Consider the following 10,701-nt stretch of genomic DNA (forward strand, 5'->3'; position numbering starts at 1 on the left):
GATGTGTAACAATTGAAAGTGGATTTTGTTGAAATAACTCACATATTTATGAGAAAAGAAGAGTGTAAACATCCCAACTCTGCTCCAACTAATACCAAGGCTTTTGTGATAAAACTCCACACATGTTGGACTGGCAAGTGGCAATTAGTTGGGGACAATATCGGTGTTGTTGTAAGTGGGCCTTTAGCCCGTCTCTTTGATAGTTTGACATGGTATTAGAGCCATGAAGCTAGTCTGTACTGCCACGTGATGGGTGGGTCCCATTGGCCCCGTGCAATGATGGTGGGTCCCTTAGCCCTATACGTAGGGTGAGTCCTCTTGGCTCCCACGTGTGACCCACTAATTGTGTCCCATGTGAGAGGGCATGTTGAACTATCCTACGTCAACCATATCTCTCAGAAAAAAAAATAGTATAAATAACTTGACCCTACCCCAACTAACACTGACGCCTTTTGTGATCAAACCTCACACTTGATGAACTGTGTAGGAGGTAAGTATCAAGTTGGGCACAATATTGGTGTTGTTGGAAGTGGGTCATTGGCCTGTCTCTTTGATAATTTGACATTGTATCAGAGTCAAGGAGCGGTCCCGTACTGCCACTTGATGGGTAGGTCCCATAGGCCCCGTGCAATGATGGTGGGGTCTCTTGGCCCATGTGTAAGGTGAGTCCCCTTGGCTCCACGTAGTTGTCATGTGTAGATCTCCCATGTGTGAACCACCAATTGGATCTCACGTGAGGGGGCGTGTTGAAATATCTCACATGAGCAATATGAGGGAGGAAGAAGAGTTTAAATATTCTAAATCCACTCCAACTAGTGCCAAGGACTTTTGTGATAAAACTCCACACCTGATAGCTTGTGCATATGGTAATTACCAAGTTAGGAACTGTTTATACCATATTTAGGGCCTCGTATTTAGACCTTGTATAAATACTCGGGGGACTTAAATGTAATTGTGTGATAAAGGAATGGGCAAATATGTAATGAGTGATGAGTCCTTATTCTATAAAAGGACCCCTCACCCTCACAATTAGGGGAGGCCAATTCCTAGGCTCTCTCACCCCCTCTCAACGCTCTCACTCTCAGAGCTCTCTCTCTCCCTCAAATAAATACAATCAGTGTGGACGTAGCCCAAACCTTGGGGTGAACCACGATACATCTTGTGTTATTTACATTTCATGCAGATTCACCGCCGGATTTACGTTGTTCCAAGACCTTCGGTTTTGTGCATCAACATTTGGCGCCGTCTGTGGGAATCCACACGAAAAGTTATGTCGGTTCTCTTTTAATTTTTCACCTCCACCATGAATCTGCAAAATCTGCAAAACCACAAAAAACCCAGAAACAAAAATGAAACCTACTCCGTGTCTGCTTTCTTTTATTTTGGGTGCATTCTACTCTGTGTATTTCAATCACAAAAAAATAAAAATAAAAATAGAAGTCTGCCTCCACCAACTGAGAAATTAGACTTAGAACAACATCAAAATCTGCAAGTCCGCTGTGAAGCAGAAAAGGTGTGGAGGTGCTATTATTTCCAGCGAATAAGTAGTTTCGAGGAGCGAACAACACCACCACCCTCCTGATTTACTCACAACTCCTCACATGGCGCAGTCGCAATCAGAGCAACCTCCCAGTTCGGCCTCCGATCCCGAACCCGACGACCTTCGCTTTCTCTTCACCCACACGATCCTGAACCAAAACCCCAAGCTCCTCCACCTGTCCTCATCGCCTCAAAAGCCCAAGGCCCCGAGACCAAGCACAACGGGCCTGACCCGCTACGGTTCCGCCCCAAGATCCCTCCTAAACTCAGCTGTGGACTCTATCATGGGAGCCGCCGCCGATCACGAATTCTAATCCCTCCGACCGCAGCACCTACGAGGCCACTACTTCTCCGGAGACGGTGGCGGTGACTCTCCCTCCCTCACTAGCTCCGAGTCCAGCTTCAAAGTCAACTCATCCAACGGCAGCCACAGGGACACCAGCACCACCAAGCCATTGCTCCAATCGCATGGTCTGAACGAGATTGGATCTTCCAACTTTTCTTCTTGTTCTTCGACGTCGTCGGCGGCTCTGGTTCGCCAGCGAAGCTCTCTAGCTGGCTTCTTCAGCCATCTCACCGCCTCTGAGAATAATGGAGGATTCTCAGTTACAAGAGGAACTGGAAGCTATAGATCACAAGGGGGCAATAATGGTGGTCACGGAGTAACAAGATTAAAGTCGCAGTTGAGCTTAATTGGGCAAGATTCTCTTTCTCAAATCTCTGAGGTAAGTGAAAATGCTGGTGAAGGTGTTAGCACTGACAACGGCCACCATAGTGCCATGCATTTTTATCCCGCCACTAGCCTTGGGATGGAATCCTGGGATAATACAAATTCGGTTGTCTTTTCAGCTCCACCAAGTAAGCGAGCTAAAAATATGGATGAGGACATATTTAACTGCCTCAATGCTTTAGAATCTCAGTTTAGCCTTCCCCACACATCTTTAGAAATGGCAACAGTAGATAAGCTACTGCACATCCTTGAAGATTTTGTTCCTTGCAAAATCCATGCTAAGCGTGGCTATGCAACTCATCCTAGAAGCATTGCAGAGAGGGCAAGTGATCTGGGTTGTTTCGACGGTTAACAAGGATCTGTTCAAGAGGCATAGTGGTTGTCAGATTGTGGTGGGTGAGATTGGGATGCGATTGGATTTCATCTGGGCAGAGAGATCAAGAAAAGCAAGTGCTATCACTTTAGAGAAAAGGAATACAGAAAGCAAAAGCAAGGAGCGGAGAGACAGAAAGGAAAGCAAAAATGAAAGTGAAAGAAAAATAAAAAAAAGGAAATGGCATTATTCCCTTATCTGTCATCTGCCAAAAGAAAGAAAAATAAAGAGAAAGCAAAAGGGAGGCACATGGGGACACTGCAAAAGCAAGGAATAAACATCCCACCAGAATGATGTAATTTATTTTTTTTTATTTTTATTTTTTTTATCTTTCGGAGATATCTGTATAAACCCCATCAGAGGTTAATATGTGCAAACCCCATCAGAGGGTAAAAAAAAAAAAGGCCCAAAATAAGGGGCTGCAATGTCATGTGGAGGGCGAAGGTACATATGCCCAAAAGAGCCAAACCCTTTATTATCACCAACCAGGTGACCAAAAGTACGCCCAGTACTCCACAATTATTCAGCAACCTACTGCTATTACCACCAACCAGGTGATGAAATGTACAACCTGTACTCTCTTTCATGCCACCAACCAATGATTAAAAGTACGCCCAATACTCAAAATCATACATGAGCATTACTCATGTCAATCATACATAAACATTCATGAGCATCACTCATGTCAATCATACATAAACATTCATGACCATCATTCATGTCAACATTCATAAGCATCACTCATGTCAACATTCATGAGCATCACTCATGTCAACATCCATGAGCATCACTCATGTCAATCAACATAAACATTCATGAGCATTACTCATGTCAATCAGCTTCAAAAGCTTCATTTACAGAGCTCTAGCTTCAAAAAAGCTTCATTTAAAGCTTTAACTTTAAAAGCTTCATTTACAGAGCTCCCGCTTCAAAAGCTTCATTTGCAAAAGCTCTAGCTTCAAAAGCTTTATTTATAGAGCTCTAGCTTCAAGAGCTTCATTTACAGAGCTCCAGCTTCAAAAGCTTCATTTACAGAGCTCTAGCTTTAAAAGCTTCATTTACAAAAGCTCTAGCTTCAAAAGCTTCATTTACAGAGCTCCAGCTTCAAAGCTTCATTTACAGAGCAGGGTATACAAATACCGCCTCCGAACAACCGCCACTTCGGCTCATACATGGATTCAATTTGAAGTCTCCAGCCAACAGACTCTATTGACCGAAGACTTGGGGGACTACACTATACACCATATATTGGGCCTCAACTGTGCCTCATTAAAAATACTTGGGGGACTATAGCCCATCATTCATGTATTGAAGAGCGAGCCCTTATTTTATAAAAGGGACTCATTCACCACCATTAGAGAGCATCGCCGCCTACTGAGCAACCGTCTCGCCGCGAGCATCAACTCTAGCCCATCATTTATGTATTGAGGAACGAGCCCCTATTCTATAAAAGGGACTCCCTCACCATCATTAGAGAGCATCAAGTCTAGCCCATCATTCATGTATTGAGGAGCGAGCCCTTATTCTATAAAAGGGACTCCCTCACCTTCAAACGCTGCAAGCCGAGCCAACCAAGGCAACATAAGCCACGAGCCGAGCAGCTTCGTAGCGTGTGCTACTTCTAGTTGAGCATCATTTCAGATTGAGCACTGCCTCATATCGAGCATCAGTTCAAGACAACATCTAGTTACTTCGGCCCACACATGGACTGAATTTCAAGTTTCCAGCAAAAAGACTATCTTGACTGAAGACTTGGGGGACTACTGTTTATACCATATTTAGGGCCTCGTATTTAGACCTAGTATAAATACTCGAGGGACTTAAATGTAATTGTGTGATGAAGGAATGGGCAAATATGTAATAAGTGAGGAGTCCTTATTCTATAAAAGGACCCCTAACCCTCACAATTAGGGGAGGCCAATTCCTAGGCCCTCTCACCCTCTCTCAACGCTTTCACTCTCAGAGCTCTCTCTCTCCCCCAAATAAATACAATCAGTGTGGACGTAGCCCAAACCTTGGGGTGAACCACGATACATCTTGTGTTATTTACATTTCAAGTAGATTCACCGCCGGATTTAAGTTGTTCCAAGACCTCCGGTTTTGTGCATCAACATGAACAATTTCAATGTTGTTAGAACTAGATATTTGACCTGTCTCTGTGATAATTTGACAAATTTGATAAAGGTCATGATTCATCAACTGATGCGGATGTGGAAGTGCACGCATCAACAACAACTGCATATTGGAAAATCACAGTAGAAAAGGATGAACAGCAAGGAACCTTTGCTGCTCTATATATTATAGTGCATAATTTCTCTACTTTGCATGATTATAGTTGCTGATTGAAGCATTTCCTCCAGATGAAAAGAGTACAAAAAAAAAGAAGAAGGTAAATCTATTAAATTTAGTCCCAAAAGTTGTGTTTCTGCAAAGTGCACAAGCACAACCGCCAAGTTCATGCTTGTGCTCCTTTATTCCTACATATATATTCGAGATCATCTCAGAAACTATTAGCATATTTGCTGACCAACATGGCATAAGACTGCATTGAATTTCATATGAACTTGTAGTTTTGAGAAAGCAAAAGATATGATACTTGATAACAAATTCAATTGCTAGATAAAGAGTACACGATAACAATATCAGTTAGTTTCTTCTTTCTTTAAATCCAACATCTCCATATATCACAAGACAAGAAGAATTACAAGTTGAGAGTGTTTCTGGAGAAAAAAACATATATATTCTTAATTTAAGGACTGTTTTGAAAGTGCTTTTAAAATAATTAAAAACGCTTTTGGATCATCAAAAGGGCTTCTGACTATGTTTAGCAGAAAAGTTAGAAGTGCTTTTAGGTTTAAAAAAGCGATTGAATTGTTTTATGGAACAAGCTACTATTGTGTGCTTTTTTGGAGAAACATTTCAAGTGCTTTTTCAAGGAGCACTTGCATTTTTATTAAAAATTCTAATACGCTTCTAATAGAAGTGATTCTATTGAAACTGCTTCTAAATTTTTGAAGGAGTAGTTCCAAACGAGTTCTTAAACTTTCTTTGTTTATCCTTCTTTATTATTTCACTAATTTATATGGTCGATGAAGACACATAGTATATTGGTGGCAGTCAATTGTTAAGAATAACATCAATATGATTAATAAATCATTAACAAGAATCAAAGTCTTAAGTTACAGCCTATCTAACATGATCAGCATAACTTTAATTAATTTAAACTTCCAAATAAAAACTAAAATCTGGCACTAAAAAAAAGCCAAAGAACTGGGACACCTTTTGGTCCTTTTTTCCCCAATCCATGTGAGCCATTCAAAGAGCATGGCTGGCCTCTGGCTTTCACTATCCATTCAGTAATGCCTTTAAGGACACTTCTTTACCATCATGCAATCAAAATCCAAACATTAGTGAGATTGGCAGGTGGTTGCATCATCCTTGTTCTCTCTTTTAGATGATGGGTCTTATTTGTAATGCATACAAGTAGTATATACTTCCTTTTCTTTTGGACTCACTAAAACCGAAATTCACGGGCACGTGGTGAATTGCGTTGGCAGTTGGCAGGGTTTTTCTTTTCAACCTACTATGAGTTGAAACCTTCTTCCCTTTCTAGTGTAGCTCAGGGTATGTTTTCTTAACGGAATGGAAAGTAATATGTTTCACTGGTCTTATGCAATTCCATAAGCAAAACCACTGTGAAATTAATATATAGATCAAACATTAACTGGAATGTAATAACTGCAGAACATTAGCTAATTTGACTATAATAAAATGAAAACTGCAATGCAACCTACGTTTTGACCTTCAAGAAAGTGGTACTTCGAGAAATTATTATGCAGTGCAGGTATAGCAAAGAGCCCATTTATTAGCTTGACATTTCAGATACTGAAACACCAAACCAGAAGAACACAAATATCTCTTAATATTCATGAATGCCTTCATTGTTAGAAACTTAGAAGGGCAACCAGCGTATTCCGAAGTAAGCATGCACAAAGAACTTGTATGCAATAGCATAGAACTGTTGAACTTCAACAACTTTTGGTGACATTAGCATTAGCATCCCCACTTCTCTCTCTCTCTCTCTCTCTCTTCATTGCTGGTGTTGACTATTGACAACCTTCACCCCAGCTGTGTACGAGAAATTATTAAGTGGTATTAGAACTAGTACTCACGTATGTATGATATGGTTGGACGACGAGCTTATACTACAAGATCTAGTATTAAGAACTTTATACATGTTGCTAGAGGCTTATAGCTCAAGTCTGCATTTGATTTGAGATCTTGTTTCCATTCTTCCCTCGCTCATATTGAAATTTGTATCTAACCAAAACATTATTTGCACTGACTGGAATGCAAAGAAGATGGAAGAAAATGGAAGTTCACTTCATTTCTGCTCCCGCCAAGAACACAGAAGTAATTGAAATTCATTTGTCTAGACAGTGCAATTGAATCAATCACGTGCAGACTGAATTGGTTATTTTGGTATGCCCTACATATTATCGACAGCAAAATACCCTTGCACTTTCAATCGCTTTCAAATTTTGTGCCCACAGCCCGCCCCTTCTTTTTTTTCCCAGTGAAGGCACTGACCACTAAAGCCAAGGTGCAATCCTGAGTCTTTGAGAGACTATCAAAAGCACATTGATACATTGTACTAGACCAGGAAACAAAGTTTGACGTTCTTACCATACTATGCGAGACCAGTGTTGAGAAAAGGGTAATAATGCTAGCTAGGGAGACCGAACCGAATTTGCAAACTAAATTATGTGTTACCCATAAGAAAAAAACATGTTAATAAATACTTGAGTAATAATCCAATCATCAACAACCACATCATTTGGTTTACAAAATTTAGTTTAAAATTTTGGTCTCCCTAAGCATTGCCGGTTGAGAAAACGATGACCATTACATATAATTGATTTTGCTAGCATCAATTGCGTTCACACATATGTTAACAGACAATCATTAATGGCGAACAAGGGGTTTGTCTTCAGTAGTTCGGCTTTTTATCCATTAAATTGGTAAGTAAGAAAACGTTGTGCAGTGTTAGGTCTAAATATGAGGCGGGGGAGTTTGGAATAACCAAATCCAGACTAGCTACCTAGGTCAAAATATTTTATAGAATAATACTTGCATTCTCTCCTTGTGGGATGAGCTCATTTCCTCACTTTTATATAATTTCCCTAACCTTATCACCAAGGTAACATTTAATAAGTTTTAACCAGGCAACACAATGGGACTTCATCAGAGATGACAATTTTCACATATCTTTGCCATCCCATTCAAGGTCTGGCTTAATAGAACAATTTAATAACTAAGGCCATCTCCAATGGAGAGAGCTAAAGGTCTAAAAGCGAAAAAATGGCCTGATTTGCCCAAAAACTCATCTCTAACTGATAACTTAGCTATAATTATATGGAGCCCACCATACTATTATTTGGCAAAAAGGTTATCAGGTTGGTCAAATGTAATGACTTAGCCCTTTTTGGGGGGCAAGCTCATCAATTGCAATAATTCTTTCCAATTCAATAGCTAGATTTAAAAACATCAAAAGGTAGTTTAATTAAGGGTAAATTACAAAAACTACCTCAATTATTGGTCTAACGACACTTTCATATCTCATCTTTTAAAAATGACAATGTCATACCTCATCTTACTAATTTGTGCCAATGTCAGATCTCCGTCAGCTTTTCTGTTACTTTTTCCTGTTAAATGTTGACGTGGCCAGAGATGGGACCCACTCACTAATCCAACTAGATTAAAAAATAATTAAATATATTTTTAATAATTAAATATTCAAAAATTAAAAAAAATAAAAATTAAAAAACTAAAAAAAAAATAAAAATGGCCTAAGGAATCCGACCTTCCCTTCCACCCGCACCACCCCTTTTCTTCTTCTCTTTGATAGCCACCAAACCCTTCCCCGTGCCCCCAACCTTCCTCCACCACCCTATCTCTTTCTCTTCTCCCTCTCCTCTCTCTGGGATGTGGCCTCCCTCCTTCGTTCCTCTTCCCACTCGCACTTGTCCTTCCCTCACCACCACCTCCCAACCTGACCCATCCCTCCATACCCAACCTTCCTTCACCACCCCACCGCTTCCTCTCTTCCTCCATCTTCACCCAATTTCCCAATTCGGATCAACCTACTCCATCATCTTCTTCTTCGCCTATATCAGCCATTTCTGTTGCATAATCTTCTTCGTCGTCGACAACTCAGCCACCATCTCCATCCCTCTTCCTCTCCTTCGAACCCAACTCCCTCAAACTACCCATTTTCCAGTTCCTCCCTCGTCATCCCCCAGCCCATCAAAAACTCCAACTCCCACAAGCTCCTCAACCTCATTATCACCGTTGTGCTCTTCGCCATCTCGTGGTGGTCATCGACGCATTCTTCCTCTACTGCCGTAGATGGAATAACAATCGTGACTTCCCCGACGGGGATGAGGACGAGAAGTCGTGTATTAGATTTGAGCACATCAACAGGTTATTCCAGATGCCTAATTTCAGCCACTCCGTTAGTGGGACCCACAAGCTCCCAAACTCAGCCATGAAGGCTGCACAATTAAAGCAGTCGGGTTAAGTAGACCTGCAAGTGTGTTGTTGCGTGAAGGAGAGATTTTGATCTTAAGTGTGTTGATGCGTGAATGAGAGATTTTGATCTTAAGGACTTTTAATTTTGCAAAGAAAGAAAGAAAGAAGAATTGACGGGGTGGATGTTGCCCAGCTCCGTCGATTCACCATGGTTAATTGGATCCGAATTGGTACAGGAGAAGGAATTGATGGGAATTTTTTAGGTGGAAAAATTAGGGTTCGAAGAGGGCTACTTCAATTGTGCAGTCTTCCCTCTCTCTCTCCTCTCTCTGGAAAAATTATATTAGACCCAGGGTGCCAGTGGTTGCAGAGAGAGAAGGAGTTAGAGTGGGAGAGAGATGCGGGAGAAGATAAAGAGAAGAGAGAGAGAAGGGTTGGTGCGGGTGGAAGAAAGGAAGGCTCGCATCCTAGGTATTTTTTATTTGTTTAGTTTTTTTATTTTTTATTTTCTTTAGTTTTTTAATTTAATTATTAAAAACATATTTTATTATTTTTTTAATCCGGTTGGATTAGTGAGTGGGTCTCGTTTCTGGCCACGTCAACATTTAACAGAAAAATAGTAGAAAAACTGACGGATGTCTAACATTGGCACAAATTCGTAAGATGAGGTGTGACATTGTCATTTTTAAAAGATGAGAAAGTGTCGTCAGTCCAATAGTTGAGGTAGTTTTTTGTCATTTACCCTTTAATTAAACTAACAAATCAATTTAAAGTATAAACTTAAATCTAATAAAATATTGAGGGACTATGTTTAGCCCTTTCTGTTGGAGATGGTATATGAGTATAGTCTAACACTGTTCATTTAAAAATAATATTTTGCAGAGTTATAATTTTGAATGAGACTATATTTAGCCATTTGGGTTGGAGATGGCCTAAATGTCGTTCGATGACCACTTAATTTTCAATTTTCAATTTTTTTTTTCAAATGAAAATAAATTGTGAAATCTTATTTAGTAACTACTTTTAGATTTAAAAATAAAAAATAAAAATTAAAAACTAAAAAGTGAAAATGACCAAATTTTTAAAACTTAAGAAAGTAGTTATTGGTTTTCAGTTTTTATATTTTTTTAAACTGAAAATGTGGAGCCTAAAACAATTCCAAAATCCTAAAGGTGATACATGGACTTTTGCTCAAGAAAGACAAGATTGTCCTCATTAAATGGGCAGGCTTATCAAATGCTCTCACGCGCAGCTCAAAAACCCTGAAGGTTCAAGCAGTTGAATACGACTACTCAAGTCAAAGGCATTAAAGATAGGGATTAAATACCAAATCCCATTTTTAATACATTCACAATTGAAGATTGACTCCATCAAGTAAGTAATCCATATTTTAATCAATTAGGGACACTTTCACCATTATCTCAGGATATTATTTCCTATTTAACATCTTGGAATATTCTTCCACGTACCTTGGCCAATAGGAGCCGCCATGTGTAGGGCAAAATCCTAACACCATGGCCGACCCTCT

General features: G+C 39.9%; 1 pseudogene; it reads left to right on the forward strand.

Annotated features, from left to right (window-relative positions):
- Positions 1–1,441: 1,441 nt before the first annotated feature.
- LOC126622547 (transcription factor bHLH128-like) lies at positions 1,442–2,621 on the forward strand (annotated as a pseudogene).
- Positions 2,622–10,701: the final 8,080 nt, after the last annotated feature.

This window comes from Malus sylvestris, chromosome 5 (genome assembly GCF_916048215.2).
Source record: "Malus sylvestris chromosome 5, drMalSylv7.2, whole genome shotgun sequence".
NCBI lineage: Eukaryota > Viridiplantae > Streptophyta > Magnoliopsida > Rosales > Rosaceae > Malus > Malus sylvestris.